Consider the following 18,547-nt stretch of genomic DNA (forward strand, 5'->3'; position numbering starts at 1 on the left):
ACCGTTATTATTTGTTGGGGGCTTTCTATATCTTTGGGGTTCAATTTCTCTGGAGGCAAGTGAGGTCTTATTTTCCCTCTAGGGGTAGTCAGTTCTCCGGCTGGCTCGAGACGTCTAGAACCAACGTAGGCACGTTCACCGGCTGCTTTTAGTTGTGTGTGTTAGGATCAGGTATGCGGTTAGCCCAGTTTCCACCTCCCTAGAGCAGTATTTATGTTTTTGATATCTTGCCGGAATATCAGAGATCCTCTACCACTGGGATCATAACAGTATGCCAGGCCAAAAGAAAATGTTTATTGCATCGCAGAAGCGGGATTAAAAAGAAGTTCTGAGTTTTTTTTTTTTTGTTGTTGCTGCAGTTTGTCTAGCTTCTTCCATCCCCTTTTTTCTCTGAGTGGCTGGAACTCTGCTGCAGATATGAATGTCCAGACTCTGACTTCTAGTGTGGATCAGCTTGCTGCTAGGGTGCAAAGCATTCAGGATTTTGTTATCCATAGCCCTATGTCTGAACCAAAAATACCTATTCCTGAGCCGTTTTTTGGAGATAGATCTAAGTTCCTGAATTTTAGGAATAATTGCAAATTGTTTCTGTCTCTGAAACCTCGTTCCTCTGGTGATTCCGCTTAGCAAGTTAAGATTGTTATTTCCTTCTTGCGCGGCGACCCTCAAGATTGGGCCTTCTCTCTGGCGCCAGGAGATCCTGCATTGGTGAATGTTGATGCGTTTTTCCTGGCACTTGGTTTGCTTTATGAGGAGCCTAGTCTTGAAAATCAGGCTGAAAAGATGTTGCTGGCTATCTCTCAGGGTCAGGACGAAGCTGAGGTATATTGTCAAAAATTTCGGAAATGGTCCGTGCTTACTCAATGGAATGAGTGTGCACTGGCCGCAAATTTCAGAAATTTTAAAATGCGCGCGTCTCCTGCCTCCCGTGACGTGACGGCTTGTGATTGGTTGCGTCGCCCATGTGACCGCGACGCAACCAATCACAACGCCGGAACGTAATTTTAAAATCCTGAAGGACCTGAAATTACGTCACGGCTTGCTGTGATTGGTTGCGCCCCGGCCACATGGGCGGCGCGCGACCAATCACAAGCCAGGACTTCGCGTAAGGAAGTTAAAGCGCGAATTTTAAGCAAACAACGCTGCCGGTTCCCTCGGTAAGGTGCAGGCTGCGTCGGAGAGGTGAGTATAGCAATATTTTTTATTTTAATTCTTTATTTTACACATTAATGTTGTTTCGATACCGATACCCGATACCACAAAAGTATCGGAATACCGGTATCAGAATTCCGATACAGCAAATATCGGCCGATACCCGATACTTGCGGTATCGGAATGCTCAACACTAGTGGTGATTCAACACATGTTATCTCAGCATGCTCTAAACGCTTAAAAAAAAATGTTAATCCGGTTGCCATGGGTACTTTTCAGCCTAAGTTTATTTTGTCTGTGACTTTAATTTGTTCATTATCTTCTTACTCAGTTATGGCTTTTGTGGATTCTGGTGCTGCTTTAAGCCTGATGGATTTGTCGTTTGCCAAGCGCTGCGGTTTTGTCCTGGAGCCTTTGGAAAATCCTATTCCTCTTAGAGGAATTGATTCTACGCCATTGGCAGAGAATAAACCTCAGTATTGGACGCAAGTGACCATGTGCATGACTCCTGTACATCAGGAGGTGATTCCTTTTCTGGTACTGCTAAAATGCATGATGTTGTCGTTTTGGGTTTGCCATGGTTACAGGCCCATAATCCAGTTTTAGATTGGAAAGCTATGACTGTGTCTAGTTGGGGGTGTCAGGGGATTCATTGCGATTCTCCATTGGTGTCTATTGCTTCTTCTACTCCTTCTGAGATCCCTGAGTTTTTGTCAGACTTTCAGGATGTATTTAATGAGGCCAGGTCCAGTGCCCTTCCTCCTCATAGGGACTGTGATTGTGCTATAGATTTGATTCCTGGTAGTAAGTTTCCTAAGGGACGACTCTTTAATTTATCTGTGCCAGAGCATGCCGCGATGCGGAGTTATATAAAGGAGTCTTTGGAGAAGGGACATATTCGCCCATGCTCTTCTCCTCTTGGTGCAGGATTCTTTTTTGTGGGCAAGAAAGACGGGTCTTTGAGACCTTGTATAGATTATCGTCTTCTGAATAAGATCACGGTTAAATTTCAGTATCCTTTGCCTTTGTTGTCTGATTTATTTGCTCGGATTAAGGGATCCAGTTGGTTCACCAAGATAGATCTTCGTGGTGCGTATAACCTTGTGCGCATAAAGCAGGGAGATGAATGGAAAACGGCATTTAATACGCCCGAGGGTCATTTTGAGTACCTGGTGATGCCTTTTGGATTATCGAATGCCCCTTCTGTGTTTCAGTCCTTCATGCATGACATCTTCCGGAAATATCTGGATAAATTTATGATTATTTATCTGGATGATATTTTGTTTTTTTCTGATGATTGGGAGTCCCATGTGAACCAGGTCAGGATGGTGTTTCAGGATCTGCGGGAGAATGCTCTATTTGTGAAGGGCTCAAAATGTATCTTTGGGGTACAGAAGGTTTCTTTTTTGGGTTTTATTTTTTCCCCTTCTACTGTGGAGATGGACCCAGTCAAGGTCCGTGCCATTCATGACTGGACTCAGCCCACGTCTGTTAAGAGCCTGCAGAAGTTCTTGGGCTTTGCTAATTTTTACCGTCGTTTTATCGCTAATTTTTCCAGCGTGGTTAAACCTTTGACGGATATGACCAAGAAGGGTTCTGATGTTGCTAATTGGTCTCCTGCGGCCGTGGAGGCCTTTCGGGAGCTGAAGCGTCGGTTTACTTCAGCGCCAGTCTTGTGCCAGCCGGATGTCTCTCTTCCCTTCCAGGTTGAAGTTGATGCTTCTGAGATTGGTGCAGGGGCTGTTTTGTCGCAAAAAAGTTCTGATGGCTCCGTGATGAAGCCATGCGCCTTCTTTTCAAGAAAATTTTCACCTGCTGAGCGGAACTATGATGTTGGTAATCGGGAGTTGTTGGCTATGAAGTGGGCATTTGAGGAGTGGCGACATTGGCTCGAGGGAGCTAGACATCGTGTGGTGGTCTTGACTGATCATAAAAATCTGATTTACCTCGAGTCTGCCAAGCGCCTGAATCCTAGACAGGCTCGTTGATCGTTGTTTTTCTCCCGTTTTGACTTTGTGGTCTCGGACCTGCCTGGTTCGAAGAACATGAAGGCTGATGCACTTTCTAGGAGCTTTGTGCCTGACTCTCCGGGAGTCTCGGAGCCGGCTGGTATTCTCAGAGAGGGAGTGATTTTGTCTGCCATTTCCCCAGATTTGCGACGAGTGCTGCAGAAATTTCAGGCTGATAGGCCTGATCGTTGCCCACCAGAGAGACTGTTTGTCCCTGACAGATGGACCAGCAGAGTTATTTCTGAGGTTCATTCTTCAGTGTTGGCGGGACATCCTGGGATTTTCGGTACCAGAGATTTGGTGGCTAGGTCCTTTTGGTGGCCTTCCTTGTCGCGGGATGTGCGTTCTTTTGTGCAGTCCTGTGGGATTTGTGCTCGGGCTAAGCCTTGCTGTTCTCGTGCCAGCGGGTTGCTTTTGCCCTTGCCTATCCCGAAGAGGCCTTGGACGCACATTTCCATGGATTTCATTTCGGATCTTCCGGTATCTCGGAAGATGTCTGTCATCTGGGTGGTGTGCGATCGTTTTTCTAAAATGGTCCATTTGGGGCCCTTGCCTAAGTTGCCTTCCTCCTCTGATTTGGTCCCTTTGTTCTTTCAGAATGTGGTTCGTTTGCACGGCATCCCTGAGAATATTGTGTCTGACAGAGGATCCCAGTTTGTGTCCAGATTCTGGCGATCCTTTTGTGCTAAGATGGGTATTGATTTGTCTTTTTCGTCGGCTTTTCATCCTCAGACTAATGGCCAGACCGAGCGAACTAATCAGACGTTGGAGACTTATTTGAGATGTTTTGTTTCTGCTGATCAGGACGACTGGGTTACCTTTTTGCCACTGGCCGAGTTTGCCCTTAATAATCGGGCTAGTTCTGCCACTTTGGTTTCACCCTTTTTCTGCAACTCTGGTTTTCATCCTCGTTTCTCCTCGGGCCAGGTTGAACCTTCTGACTGTCCTGGGGTTGATTCTGTGGTGGATAGGTTGCAGCGGATTTGGAACCATGTGGTGGACAATTTGAAATTGTCACAAGACAAGGCCCAGCGTTTTGCCAACCGCCGCCGCGGTGTGGGTCCCCGACTTCGTGTTGGGGATTTGGTTTGGTTGTCTTCTCGGCATGTTCCTTTGAAAGTCTCCTCTCCTAAGTTCAAGCCTCGCTTTATCGGTCCTTATAAGATTTTGGAAATCCTTAACCCGGTGCTATTCATAATGTGTTCCATAGGTCCTTGTTGCGGCGGTACGTGGTGCCTATGGATCCTGCTGTTGAGCCTCCTGCCCCGGTTTTGGTTGAGGGCGAGTTGGAGTACGTGGTGGAGAAGATTCTGGATTCTCGTATCTCTAGACGGAAACTCCAGTATTTAGTTAAGTGGAAAGGCTATGGTCAGGAGGATAATTCCTGGGTTGTCGCCTCTGATGTTCATGCGGCTGATTTGGTTTATGCCTTTCACGCTGCTCATCCTGATCGCCCTGGGGGTCTTGGTGAGGGTTCGGTGACCCCTCCTCAAGGGGGGGGTACTGTTGTGAACTGTGTTTCTGGGCTCCCTCTGGTGGTCACTAACGGTATTGTGTTAGGCATGTCTTGTTGCAGGCCTGAGCTCCAGCTGTGTCGTTAAGCAGTGGGTGTTCCCTATTTAAGTCTCCTCTGGACTCAGTCTCTTGCCTGGCATCGTTGTATCCAGACCTATATGGTCTCCTCCGGATTCCTTTCAGTCTGTCTCATGCAAGAAAAGCTAAGTCCGTTTTGTATAATTTGGATCGTTTGCATTTTTCAGTGTTTTTGTCCAGCTTGCTTAATATTTGATTTTCTGGCTCGCTGGAAGCTCTAGGGGGCTGATATTCTCCCTCCGCACCATCAGTCGGTGTGGGGGTTCTTGAATGTTCAGCGTGGATGTTTTTGTAGGGTTTTCTGCTGACCGCATAGTCCACTGTCTATTTTCTGCCTATCTAGACTAGTGGGCCTCACTTTGCTGAATCTAGTTCATCTCTACGTTTGTGTTTTCCTCTTGCCTCACCGTTATTATTTGTTGGGGGCTTTCTATATCTTTGGGTTTCAATTTCTCTGGAGGCAAGTGAGGTCTTATTTTCCCTCTAGGGGTAGTCAGTTCTCCGGCTGGCTCGAGACGTCTAGAACCAACGTAGGCACGTTCACCGGCTGCTTCTAGTTGTGTGTGTTAGGATCAGGTATGCGGTTAGCCCAGTTTCCACCTCCCTAGAGCAGTATTTATGTTTTTGCTATCTTGCCAGAATATCAGAGATCCTCTACCACTGGGATCATAACACATAACGCCTTTTTGTATGACCAAACAACTCAATCTTGGTTTCATCAGTCCACAGGACCTTCTTCCAAAAAGAAATTGGCTTCTCCAAATGTGCTTTTGCATACCTCAGCCGACTCTGTTTTTGGCGTGCTTGCAGAACCGGCTTCTTTCGCATCACTCTTCCATACAGCTTCTCCTTGTGCAAAGTGTGTTTTATAGTTGACCGATGCACAGTGACACCATCTGCAGCAAGTTGATGCTGCAGCTCTCTGGAGGTGGTCTGAGGATTGTCCTTGACTGATCTCACCATTCTTCTTCTCTGCCTTTCTGATGTTTTTCTTGGCCTGCCACTTCTGGCCTTAACAAGAACTGTACCTGTGTTCTTCCATTTCCTTACTATGTTCCTCACAGTGGAAATTGACAGGTTAAATCTCTTAGACAGCTTTTTGTATCCTTCCCCTGAACAACTATGTTGAATAATCTTTGTTTTCAGATCATTTGACAGTTGTTTTGAGGAGCCCATGATGCCACTCTTCAGAGGAGATTCAAACAGGAGAACAACTTGCCAGTGGCCACTTTAAGTAGCTTTTCTCATGATTGCATACACCTGGCTATGAAGTTCAAAGCTCAATGAGGTTACAAAACAAAAAAAAGTGCTTTAGTAAGTCAGTAAAAAGTAGGTAGGAGTATTTAAAACAAGAAAATGATAAGGGTGCCCATACTTATGCACCTGTCAAATTTTGTTTGAATGCAGATTGCACATTTTCTGTTAGTACAATAAACCTCATTTCAAGGCAGAAACATTACTGTGTCCAACAGTTATTAGATATATGAAACTGAAATAACTGTTGCAAAAAAAATAATTTTTATAAAACATTAAGCTTAAGATTAATAGGGGTGCCCAAACTTTTTCATATAACTGTACGTGACTACTTGACGTACCCGATGCATTTCTTGTTGAGTTTTGTATTGTATGAGATTTTTTAGGGTGTTTTGGTGGCTTTGTAGTTTCCTTGTGGTTCCACTCACCACCTCCAGATGTGGATTGTAGGTGACTACTTGACTTACCCAATGCATTTCTTGTTGAATTTAGTATTGCATGAGATTTTTGGGGGTGTTGTGGTGGCTTTGTTGTTTCCATGTGGTTCCACACAGCACCTCCAGATGTGGATTGTACGTGACTACTTGACGTACCCGATGCAATTCTTATTGAGTTTTGTATTGTATGAGATTTTTTTAGGGTGTTTTGGTGGCTTTGTAGTTTCCTTGTGGTTCCACTCACCACCTCCAGATGTGGATTGTAGGTGACTACTTGATGTACCCAATGCATTTTTGCTGAGTTTTGTACTGTATGAGATCTTTTTGGTGTTTTTAATGTTTCTTGGATAGTATCTAATTCTAACATGTTTTTCTGAGGTCACCAAGGTGTTTGTTTCTATCTGTAGGGCTGAAACACATCCGATTGTATCTATTAACATTAGACAGTAGTTTTGTATATACTTGGGGTAAAAACTGTCCCATCTGAGGTATGTTGAGTAGTTTATTGGTACTTCTGTTACCGGAACGTTTCCATGTTATTGTTCTGTATCTTGATGGTTTCCAAATAGTTTATTTCAGTATAGCTGCAGTAGTTGAGTGTTAATATGATAGCGGGATGAAACTGAAAGAAGTGCTCATAGAATGTCTTTGACTGTTTCTCAGATTCAATGTAGATGATTAATCCCTTCCCAGCACAAGATGTAATTTTTCATCCTTATGTTGGAACCCGCTGTATGGAGCAAGCTCAGGAGCTGAGCCTTACCCTACCATGCAGATGCCAGCTGCAATTTGATTCACTAGAATCACCAAAAAAGACCTTCACTCTTTTACACAATGCAGAAGACTGCAGTAGACAGAAAAGGTTGACATGACCTCTGGCGCAACTGGGCAAGCTTCCTAATATTGCTTTGTAGCTTCACATCACGTAGTGCAGCACAGCAAATTATAGTCGTAATAAACGCCAAAACAGAGAATGCAGCTAAATAACCATATTGGGGTTGAGCTTTTTTGTGAGAGTATACCTCAGCTCACACTATAGCAATATAAATAGGGAGAATAAGTAAAAATGCCTCTGAACATACTGTTTGATACTGTGTGACAGCAGGGAAGAACGGTTAGGTTACCATCTGTTTGCCAATAGCTATTTATGTTGAGGTCACTATGACATTACTAATGTTGTGTGTTGTGTTAACATTAAAGAACTTGAAATGGGGTTTGATACAGTCCTAGGAGATCTCAGAGTGTTACACAACATCTCTGGGAAATTAAAGGCTCAGCAATACTTGTGGTAAGGGACAAATTTATTCACAGCAAATCAGTTTTTAGGAAAAAAAAAGCCGAAGTTAATAAATTCAAATTTCAAAAGATTCATTCATCTCTGCATGTGAGCCATCATAGCACATACAGAGTTTATGGTTCAGTGGGAAGATGGCTGCATACAGCAGAGTACAGCAGTACACAGAGCCCAAACAGCTTAGCCTCGTATACTTTGCAATGGCCATTCTAGGCTGCTGCCGCTCAGTGTCCATCAAGCTGTGCTCCTGCGTTCTGTATACTATGTACATCCGGCCACCACAGACCTGCAAACAGCTAATTACTGGGGTTGGAAAAAAGTTGCTGGTATATTAGCAGTTTACTCTTCTCCTGGAATGTGACTACTGTGCACTATCAGACAGGATCTGGACAGGCAGTATTGGCTGAGCTCCATGGAAATGAGCTGTGTAGCATGAAAGATAAAAGCTCTCATTGACTAAGAATGACAGCAGATAGAAAAAAAACAAGTCAATTGCACACATGCTTATGTTCATGCTTTCTAGCTAACTAAACAAGTAAATAACTAAAAAATACAATGACAGTTTGTTTTTTTGCATTGACCACGCATGTAGTGGAGTTCTAGTTGTGCATGTACCCTGGGTGTCAGACAAGGTGCCCACAAGCTACTCTGCAAAAGGCTATGGTATTGAAATACAGAGATAAGTCAGCAAAAGGAATCGTTGCCCTCAAAGAAGAAAAAGCATGGCTGCAACTTTTGCTTTATTATCAGAATTTCTGGTTTATCAGATACCAGACAAGAAGAACTTTCTTCCCATCTGTCATGACTGCACTGCTTCTGGAAGCCTAGTAGCTGTAAATAGAGCTTTCATGGACAGCCTTACCCAAACAACTCCAATGATCAGATCCAAGTGATTGTTCAGACCTTCACCCTTTAACCCCTGTTACTAGGATCTGAAATTACACAGGGGACCCTGGGCGGTGGCCACAGTGTGAGCTGCTGACTGGTGGATCAAGGTGATGGCAGGAAAGATCGTTATTCAGTGTCAATACCAAGACATGACATCAAGGACAACATCAGAATGCAAGTAGGTGGTCAAACTACAATCCAAGCTCAGAAAACGGGATACAGTAGAAGAATAAACAGGAATAAGGATTAGGACTATAGACGAGGTAAGCAATAATCATTGACTAAGTGGAAGTCACAGTCTTAGGAGGTTTAAATAGCAGACAGCCCTGCCAAGGGGTCTCGCGAAAAAGTACTGTAATCAAAACCAGACAGCAAATAACTTCATAGCTCCCTGATTAAGCGGTACAAAAAGTCCCTGGAATAAAAAAGGACCGTCTTAGTCACACGTTACCCGCAACAAAGAGGGCACAGGATCTGGCACAGATGTTATACCACCATCCATATAATGCAACCTATAATCATGTTTTGTACTTGGTTTCTGTGTTTTCTATGTTATAAAACATTGGCATCATGGAGCCGCACAGAATCTCAGGTCTGTACCTGCAATATTCTCTATGAATGCACTCCACGTTTTCATAAAATACAGAATTTATTTTCCTCCTTGTAAAGCAAAGCTCCTTAATATCTATTACACTGTTTGCTTCATTCAGAGTCTTAATAATCACTATCTTCATTTACCATAAGCATAATAATCACTTTATCAATGCTGAAATGTGTATAATACTAAAACAAGAGTGCAATCAATACCTCAAGCTCAGAAGTAATCATCCAGCGCAGAAGCTTCATCCCTATTATGCCCAACAGACCTCAGCCAATTAATGCAAACATGCCTGAGATTAGCATTACTTAAAGGAAATGTTCATCGCTGAGAGAAAACATGAACCTGACTTAATTAAAAAGTAAAAGTCATAGTTCAGTTTTACATTTACTGTAGCCATAAAGGTATTACTGTCCATAAAGAGGAGAAGTACACAGCTTGGACGGGAGATAAGGAGATAAACATAGAAAACTAGAGCGTACTGAACCTCATGGATTTACTGAATGCAATGTGCAAGGACATAAAAAGTTTAAAGAGTTCATGTGCTTAACAAATAACAGTAATAGAGCCGCCGCTGCAGCCAGGAAGGAAACAGTAGTGTGCATTATTAAAGGAGAACGCCATTAGCATTTACCTAACATAGGAATCATTAGCGATCATAAAGTTTGGACCAATAAGACCAAGGCAACTTGGCACTCTGTTAAACTTTTTTTGTGATTTCCATGATCTCTATACAGTGGTGCTTGAAAGTGTAGAGCCGGCATCCCTAAGACTAAGAGCACTTGTGTGTTCGAAACGCGTACATTTTTTACAGGCACTCTCCTTCCGGCATATCCGGTTTTTGTATGTCTTATAGCCTATTTCTATTTTAAATGAATACTATTAAAGTTACCGTAAGTGATTTTATCTCTTGAAGCTGGATTCCTTTTTTTCCACAAGCGCCGGCATCCCTGCATGTTTCTCCCCTCTGCCGGCAAGTCCGATTGCTGGCTAGGGTCTGTGCTCTGCTCACTTTTCCTTGGGTATTGTGCTTAGGGTGCATACTCCTTCATTTTTAAAGACCGCATGCACCATCCTAAAATGTCCCCAGCCAATGGCTGGGAGACAATTATTTAAGGCACTTCCACCTGATGGGAGGTGTTTGAGCAAAGCGTATTGTCAGTAGCGTGCATGCTTGCTAGTTCTCAAGTTCCCTGTATTCACCAGTTAGTTTACCTGTTCTATACCTGTTTGCCCGTACTTGCCCTGTGCTCCTGTATTTTAGCCATGCCTTCCAGCACCTGTCTGCCTGTATATCAGCCATGTCTGCCACCATTTGCCTGCCAATATATCAGCCATGACCGACTATATCTGCCTGTATACCAGCCATGTCCACCAGCATGTGCTGGCCTTTATATCAGCCATGCCCACTTGCCTGCCTGCATATCAGCCATGCCTGCTAGCACCTGTATGCCTGTATATCAGCCATATCGACTTACACGTGCCTATCAGTATATCAGCCGTGCCCTCCAGCACTTGCCTGCCTGCCGGTATATCAGCCGTGCCCGCCTGCTGCCTGCCTGAATTTCGGCCATGCCCAGATGTCTACCTGTGTATCGGCCATGCCTGATAGGACCTGCCTGCCTGTATATGAGTCATTCCCACTTGCACCTTCCTGCCTGTATATCAGTCGTGCCGCCTGCACCTGTCTGCTTGTTTTTCAGTCGTGCCCACCAGCACCTGCCTACCTGTTTATCAGCCGTGTCCGCCAGTACCTGCCTTCCTGAATATCTGCCGTGTCTGCAAGCACCTGCTTGCCTGTATATCAGCCATGTCTGCCAGGACCTGACGTGTCAGTCTGTGCCATTATGCATACCAGCTGTTCCTTTCTACACCAGCCGTGTCTCTCAGTTTTCCTGCCATGCTTGCCAAGTCCATCTAGCCTTCATCGTTTCCTTTAACCTGCCCCATTTATTAAATGAGGTAAATGATTCGATATCGTATGGTTATGAGTGGCAAAACTATGTGAACCCTTAGAATCAGCAGACAGAATTGGGCAGAGAGATTCGTGAGACTGTGGTCCATGTCCTGGGTCAGTAGATCAATGTATGGCTCACGTCCACTTACGTCTTCAGACATACAGATGTGAAGTAGGCCATGTACGTAGTAACATGCATGAGACATTTTTAAAGCATAAAATAGCCTGCACGTAGGTCAATGACACCCATGCCGGGAACATTTGAAGGGAAACAGAATCTGGAAAAGATTTTATATTATCAAAAAGATTTAAAAAAAAGAAGGAAAGGCGAATCAGTGACTCCGTGAGAATACCAGTGAGTAACAAGAAATAATACAATTACATGGATTCGAACCTACCAAGTCTCATGACCTGTCATTTGTATTAGATGTCTGTTGTGCCACCCTGAACTATCTATCAAGGGTGTAAACCACTAGTTTCCATTGTTGCAGTCTTACTGTTTATTGAGATGGTGAGCTAGAACATGAGGAATTATATTTTAGCTGACCATATGAACACAGTGCACATCAATGTAAAAATGACATTTCTGTGCTCATGTTCCCATCTCACGTAATTTCCTTTAACCACTTTATAATTTGGAAACTTTGTAGTGGTTGAAACTTATGACATGCTCATTCTTTGGGTGGTTTTGTAATACCCCAGGGTCCTTGTTGTTACAGTGGCATTTCTTTCCTCACGGGGAGAGTGATGTTATGCTTGGAAGCGAAGGAAGATCTCTTTCACCAGGTAAACACAAAGCACACAACATGTTCGCACTCCAGGGGGAGCTCTGAACCCGCCTTTCAGGGGAACTTCCCTTGATATACTGTATATTATGGCTGGAGGGGGAGTGAGTGAGCAGTCTGCCAGGAGGACAGAGAAGAGAGCAGTCAGACAGTGAGTGTCGGAAGGACTGAAGGGGCCATGCAGCCAGAGGTGCTGCAGCTCCTAGATAGTGAGATACAGAAAGAAGAACAGTGTTTAGTGAGCATGCAGGAGAACGAAGCACAGCAGAGAGACACCAGGGGAGCATAACAGCGTTTGGGCTACCTCACTGGCCGCGCGCCTATTCCGGTAGTCGGAAGACCGAGGTTGTGTCTGACTCTAGGAGGCACAGCAGAAACCAGCAGGACAGCTGGATTAGACATCACCTGTCTGCCCTAATACCCAGGAGGCACAGTGGCACATAGAGTCCAGGTCATGAAAGAGACCCTATAAAAAGGGTCGAGCCACCTGTCATACGGGTTTGTGTCCTAACCTTTATGGAGGACAGAGAATTGTGAGGACCTTGCCAGAAGCCAAAGTCAGTAAGGGACTACAACATCACCGTGCTAATAGAAAGGCTTCTAACTCCACCTGGTAAAGGGGACTCTGAATTCGCTTTCAAGCTGGCCGGACCCTGCCTGTGCCTGTACCTGTAATCTGGTGCCCTTGACTGTGGCTGCCTGAAGTCTTCAGTAAACCAGGTAAAGAGACTGCAAACCTGTGTCCTCCATTCTTTACTGCACACTTCACCATCCTCATCTATACAGCGAGAGCCCTGGGGATCTACTTCACCTGTGGGAAGTTATACCATCTAGCTGCCATAACATCACCCCAGAGGATGCCTTTAAGCAGCGTCGGTCCCCACTGATCGAATACCACAGGTGGCATCACGAACAGAAACTTTATTTCAAATCCCTTTAAAAGACCTTTCCCTTTATTTGGGTGCCCAGGGCCACAGACTGGGTCACGGCCACCGTGAAATCCCCTTTAAGTACTGGACCCAGTACCGAGTACACCCATGGCCCTGGCGGGCAACTCAGTTTCCAATCAGAAACCAGTCTTTCTCTATTCTTTACAGTATAGAGTAAAGGACAATGACCGCCAGCGTTTTCCTGAATGTCTTGGAAAACTCAGTGGATGCAACGGCCTCTAAAAGACACTTTGTGCACATTTTTAAAACATCTGTGACCTCCCCTGATTCTGATGTTTTCTTTCCATTTTGCTATACGTCCCTCTATTGAGATATTCACATTTGTTGTATTTGGAGCACAGTATGTGAAATCTCTGCTTGCAGACCAACTGGCTTTTTCTTCATAATCTTCTCTAGGGACTTTCACCTCTCCCTCAGTAGCTGATCTAGCAGTCTAAACGTCTCAGATGCTCTGAAAAAAACTGTCCTCTGAATAGACCAATTGACCAACCATGATCTGTGATTTTAACACAGGCAGCACACGTCCATATAATACACTGGTCTGAACGAGCCCCAAAGCTGATCAATCGAGAGAGAGATGGGCTCAGAGCCAAACCTGGTTGTTTGCTTTTCAGAGTCTAAATGAGTGTTGAGCTTTATTTCATCCTTACTCTGGACACCTATGAGACCTCAAGCCTCTTTTGCGGCATTCAGAGTTAATGCTTCTGCAGATAATGGATGATAAGCCTTGTGGCCTGCCGTCACATGCCCTGGCTCAGCACCAAATAGTCCTGCTATACATAAAGGAAAATTTTAGCTGATGGTATATTACAAATACGAGCATGTAAAGAGCCTTTCAGAAGTGGCTACACAAGTCTTTATAGCCTCTGGTTCACAAAATGAATTACGGTTGCATCATTGTGTTGCATCAATGTGATCCTCCACCCTTTACCTATCTGTCTGAAGCCTGTATCAGAGAAGCGAGGGACTGCAGCTGAGGGTTCTGAGCGTGCACTGGTTCCTGCTGTTACACCCTGTGCGCACGCACAAGAGGATTCTTTCTAGGCAGCACCTGCTATGGCCAAAAGTCAATCAACACCAATGGAAGCAACGGTCCACGACAAATAAGGAAGCTGAATGTTGCACCAAGTGCACATAGGCTGCTAATGTTATCGACAACACAAGTCTTGTTTACACTGGACAATGAACTGCTGAGAGCAATGCAGTACAAAAAATCATATAATCCAATGAACAAGTGTTTTACTTATTCATCAGATGATTGGCCGCCTGTTTGCACTGAAGGATTATCGTGAAGGAAGTGTTCTTAAGAGAGTTTAATCACAGTAATCTTTCAGTGTAAATGCAGCTTTACATATCACTTACCTCAGCATGAGGATAGAGATTCAGAGTCACCCATATGTCAGGTTCGTGCTTGGGGAGTGTGAAACCTACAAGAAACAGAAGAAGAGAAAGAGCCTAGAACAATGGTGTTTGTTGTCAAACTTTAAGGACCCAATTCATTAAACAATTTTGCTAGAATTATTCTTAAATTGCTTTGAAAAGTTTTTGAGCAACTCACAGTTACGAAAAGATTTTACGACTTTTGCCATTTTCATTTGCCTGGTTCTCCCAAGCTTTGCCAAAATGGGCAGAACTGAGGTAAGACAGAGGCACGGGGGGTGTAACACCATAGCTTGTCTTAAATCATGATGATTTCTGATGTTCTCTATGCTCTATGTGAGTAGTTTGCGGGATGCAGTAACGGACAGAAGACAGAGCAAGAGTTAACCTGGTTTACTGGAACAGGGGTAAACTCCACACAGGAAGGAGGTAGGGTAAAACTGGGGTTTAACAGTTTGGTATACGGTATAGGGTAAAGTGTATAATGGAGATAACAACAGTTCTCAAGAGTTAACTTATCAGTCTGACGGTTTCCTGACTGAAGAGTCCACAATAGGTATGGTGGCGTCAACACAGTCAGCGTGGGATGGATCCGATGTTGTCCTGTAGGTGTCCTTGAGTTGAGTCGAATGCCGATGGCAGCAGCTTGTCCTTGGCATCTTTAACGGGTTCATTGGTCCGGAGTCTGCTGCGCAGGGTACAACACAGTCCACAACACTAACGGAGCCTAATGTGGCTCGGCAGATGTATACCGGGGGATGAGAGCACAGTTGTCGATGAGTCACCCGATCTTTCCTAGGTGGTGCGCGCACGTTACTCACAGGCCCGGAGCGTCTGGCACCTCAGGTCGCAAGGGCCAGCGGGCACACGGCAAGATACTGGTCACAGTCTTTGTGAGTTACCGCAGGGTAGCATGAGCGCGGGCCTGTGCTATTCCGGTGCTCAGTAGTTGGAACACTCTCTTGTCCCTGCCAGGCACTGTCTCTTCCCGCCAAGTCTGTCTGTTTACGTGCGCGCTCAGGATTTTTCTCAGTAGCCACTCTTTGTCATGCAAAGTTTTCCCCCAGACAACAGAGGATACAGCCCCGACAGTTCCAGACCCGGCACAGGACAGTTACCCTTGGTCCGGTCCTTCTTCTTACATCTACTCCATGTACCTTACTCCAGTCAGGGTCTCGATTAAGGCACATTGAGGCAGACACCACTCTACAGATGCTCCTGATTCATTAAGAGGCATGCACCTCTTAATACAATAGGAACATTTGACTCCTACACATCCATGGTCCAGGCCACTATCAAGATCTCTGATCTTGGTGAATCTGGTCCTTACTGTTTTTTATTTCATAGTTTGTTGACACGGTCGTGTCTCAAACTAGCAGCTCAGTTAAAAACTGAAATAGACAGGATCTGAATGATAATATAATCAGCTGCCAACATTATTTTTATAAATGACTTTTCTTGTGTCACTCTGTGTGGCTTCTATTTGCCAGGTCCTGTTAGCATGCACTGTGAACACTATTACGATTCCACTCTGTTTGCCTTGCTGGTGTGATGGCTGCATGAGTTCTCATGTGAGATGAGGATCAGACTCAAAAGGTGTTTCTGTGTAAATTTATATAAAAGCTACAGTATCATTCACATGCTACATATAACTGTGATGGTACAAAAACACAGTAATACATACAGTAGCTACAAACATGAATTGGATATAAGTAACAATAAACTATGGCATATTGTAACTAGTGTAGGACCAACTTGCTCTGTGGAATAATATCTAAATGCTAGTATAGAATTAGCAATAAAGGACATCTATGGCACACAGAGCACAGTGAACCCAGTACAGCGGGCACAGGTCGAATCCTTCTTGTTGTCCCATGGGGGTTTGTGACCATGCACGATGCCTGGCACTCCAGTGCAGTGAAATAGGTACGCGGTGTGCGTGGTTTAATCCAGATAGTACTGTCCCCTCGTCTCTATGGTGTTTGGTGGTGTTCCCAGTGGTGTTGATGTGGAGGGAGACAGTAAAATCAGCAGGCTTTGTAATCCAGATAGTACTGTCTCATCACCTGCATGGAGTTTGGTGGTGTTGGTATGGTTGAATGATTCAGGAGAGTCAGAAGGCAGGCTTTGTAATCCAGGTAGTACTGCCCCATCGCCTCCATGGAGTTTGGTGATGTTGGTGTGGTGGAATGAGACAGGAAAGTCAGCAGGCGGTCTTTGTAGTAAAGTAGATGTAAAACTTTACTAAACAGCAGCAGATTTTACATGTAGCAGTAGATAGTAACAACAAATGATTATTATTATTATTTGTTATTATAGCGTCATTTATTCCATTGTGCTTTACATGTGGAGAGGGGTATACAAAATAAAAAACGAGTACCACAAATCTTAAACAATGCAAGTCACAACTGGTACAGAAGGAGAAGGAGAGAGGACCCTGCATACGAGGGCTCACAATCTAAAAGGGATGAGTGAAGATACAGTAGGTAAGGATAGAGCTGATCGTGTAGCGGTTTGGTGGTTACTGCAGGTTATAGGCTTGTGAATAGAGGTAGGTTTTCAGGTTCCTTTTGAAGGTTTCCATGGTAGGTGAAAATCTGATATGTTGGGGTAGAGAGTTCCAGAGTAGGGGGGAAACACTGGAGAAATCTTGTATGCAATTGTGGGAAGAGGAGATAAGAGGGGAGCAGAGAAGGAGATCTTGTGAGGATTGGAGGTTGCGTGTAGGTAAGTGTTATGATCCCAATGGCAGGGGACCTCAAAGATTACAGCAAAGTCTGCAAAACATAAATACCAGCTCATAGGGAAGTGGTAACTAGGCTGATCATATACCTGATCCTAGCGCAAACACTAACAGCAGCCGGGGAACGTGCCTACGTTGATTCTAGACGTCTCGCGCCAGCCGGAGAACTAACTACCCCTATCAGGGAAAATAAGACCTCTCTTGCCTCCAGAGAAAAGACCCCAAAGTAATACAAGCCCCCAACAAATAATAACGGTGAGGTAAGAAGAAAAGACAAACGTAAGAATGAACTAGATTTAGCAAAGAGAGGCCCACTGACTAATAGCAGAATATAGTAAGAAGACTTATATGGTCAGCAAAAAACCCTGCAAAATATCCACGCTGAATATCCAAGAACCCCCAAACTGACTGACGGTGTGGGGGGAGAATATCAGCCCCCCTAGAGCTTCCAGCAATAACAGGAATCACATATTGTAAAAGCTGGACAAAAAATATGAACAATGCAAATGATCAAGAGTACGAAAGCAGGACTTAGCTTATCTTGCAAAGAACCAGGACCTGAAGACAGGAGCAAACAGAAGTGAACTGATTACAACGAAGCCAGGCACTGGACTGAGAATCCAGGAAGTTTAAATAGCAACACCCCAGGCCTAACGAAGCAGGTGAGCACAAACCTGGTAAAAGACCATCCAAGTGCCAAATCACTAGTGACCACAAGAGGGAGCCAAAAAGTAAAGTTCACAACAGGTAAGTACCGGGAGACCATGTCACAGATGTATGGAGAAGATAGGTTGTGGATGGCTTTGTATGCCATGGTTAGGGTTTTGAACTGGAGTTTATGGATGATGGGGAGCCAGTGCAGGATTGACAGAGGGGAGAGACCTGGGAATAGCAGGGAAACAGTTGGATTAGTCAGGCAGCAGAGTTTAGGATAGATTGAAGGGGTGCGAGAGCGTTAGAGGGGAGGCCATAGAGCAGGAAGTTGCAGAAGTCAAGGTGGGAGATGATGAGTGCATGGACTAGGGTTTTTGCAGATTCTTGGTTGAGGAATGTACGGATCCGGGAAATACTTTTGAGTTGAAGTCGGCAGGAATTGGAAAGGGCTTCGATATGTGGTATGAAGGAGAGTCAAGGATTACCCCAAGGCAGCGAGCTTGTGGGACTGAGGAGAGTGGGCAGCCATTTACTTTAATGGATAGGTCCTTTGGGGGTGTTGAGTGAGATGGGGGTACAGCTTTGTAAAGGTTCAATGTTATACAGTGCCTTGCGAAAGTATTCAGCCCCCTGGAACTTTTCAACCTTTTCCCACATATTAAACATAAAGATACCAAATGTAAATTTTTGGTGAAGAATCAACAACAAGTGGAACACAATTGTGAAGTTGAACGAAATGTATTGGTTATGTTAAATTTTTGTTGAAATTCAAAAACTGAAAAGTGGGGCGTGCAATATTATTTGGCCTCTACTTTCAGTGCAGCAAATTCACGCCAGAAGTTCATTGTGGATC

The 18,547-nt window shown here is 44.5% G+C and overlaps 1 protein-coding gene across 2 annotated transcripts in view; it reads left to right on the forward strand.

Annotated features, from left to right (window-relative positions):
- LOC143773326 (contactin-associated protein-like 5) overlaps window positions 1-18,547 on the forward strand; it is a 484,664-nt gene that overhangs the window by 93,484 nt on the left and 372,633 nt on the right. The gene's annotated exons all lie outside the window — the stretch shown is intronic.

Source organism: Ranitomeya variabilis, chromosome 1 (assembly GCF_051348905.1).
Source record: "Ranitomeya variabilis isolate aRanVar5 chromosome 1, aRanVar5.hap1, whole genome shotgun sequence".
NCBI lineage: Eukaryota > Metazoa > Chordata > Amphibia > Anura > Dendrobatidae > Ranitomeya > Ranitomeya variabilis.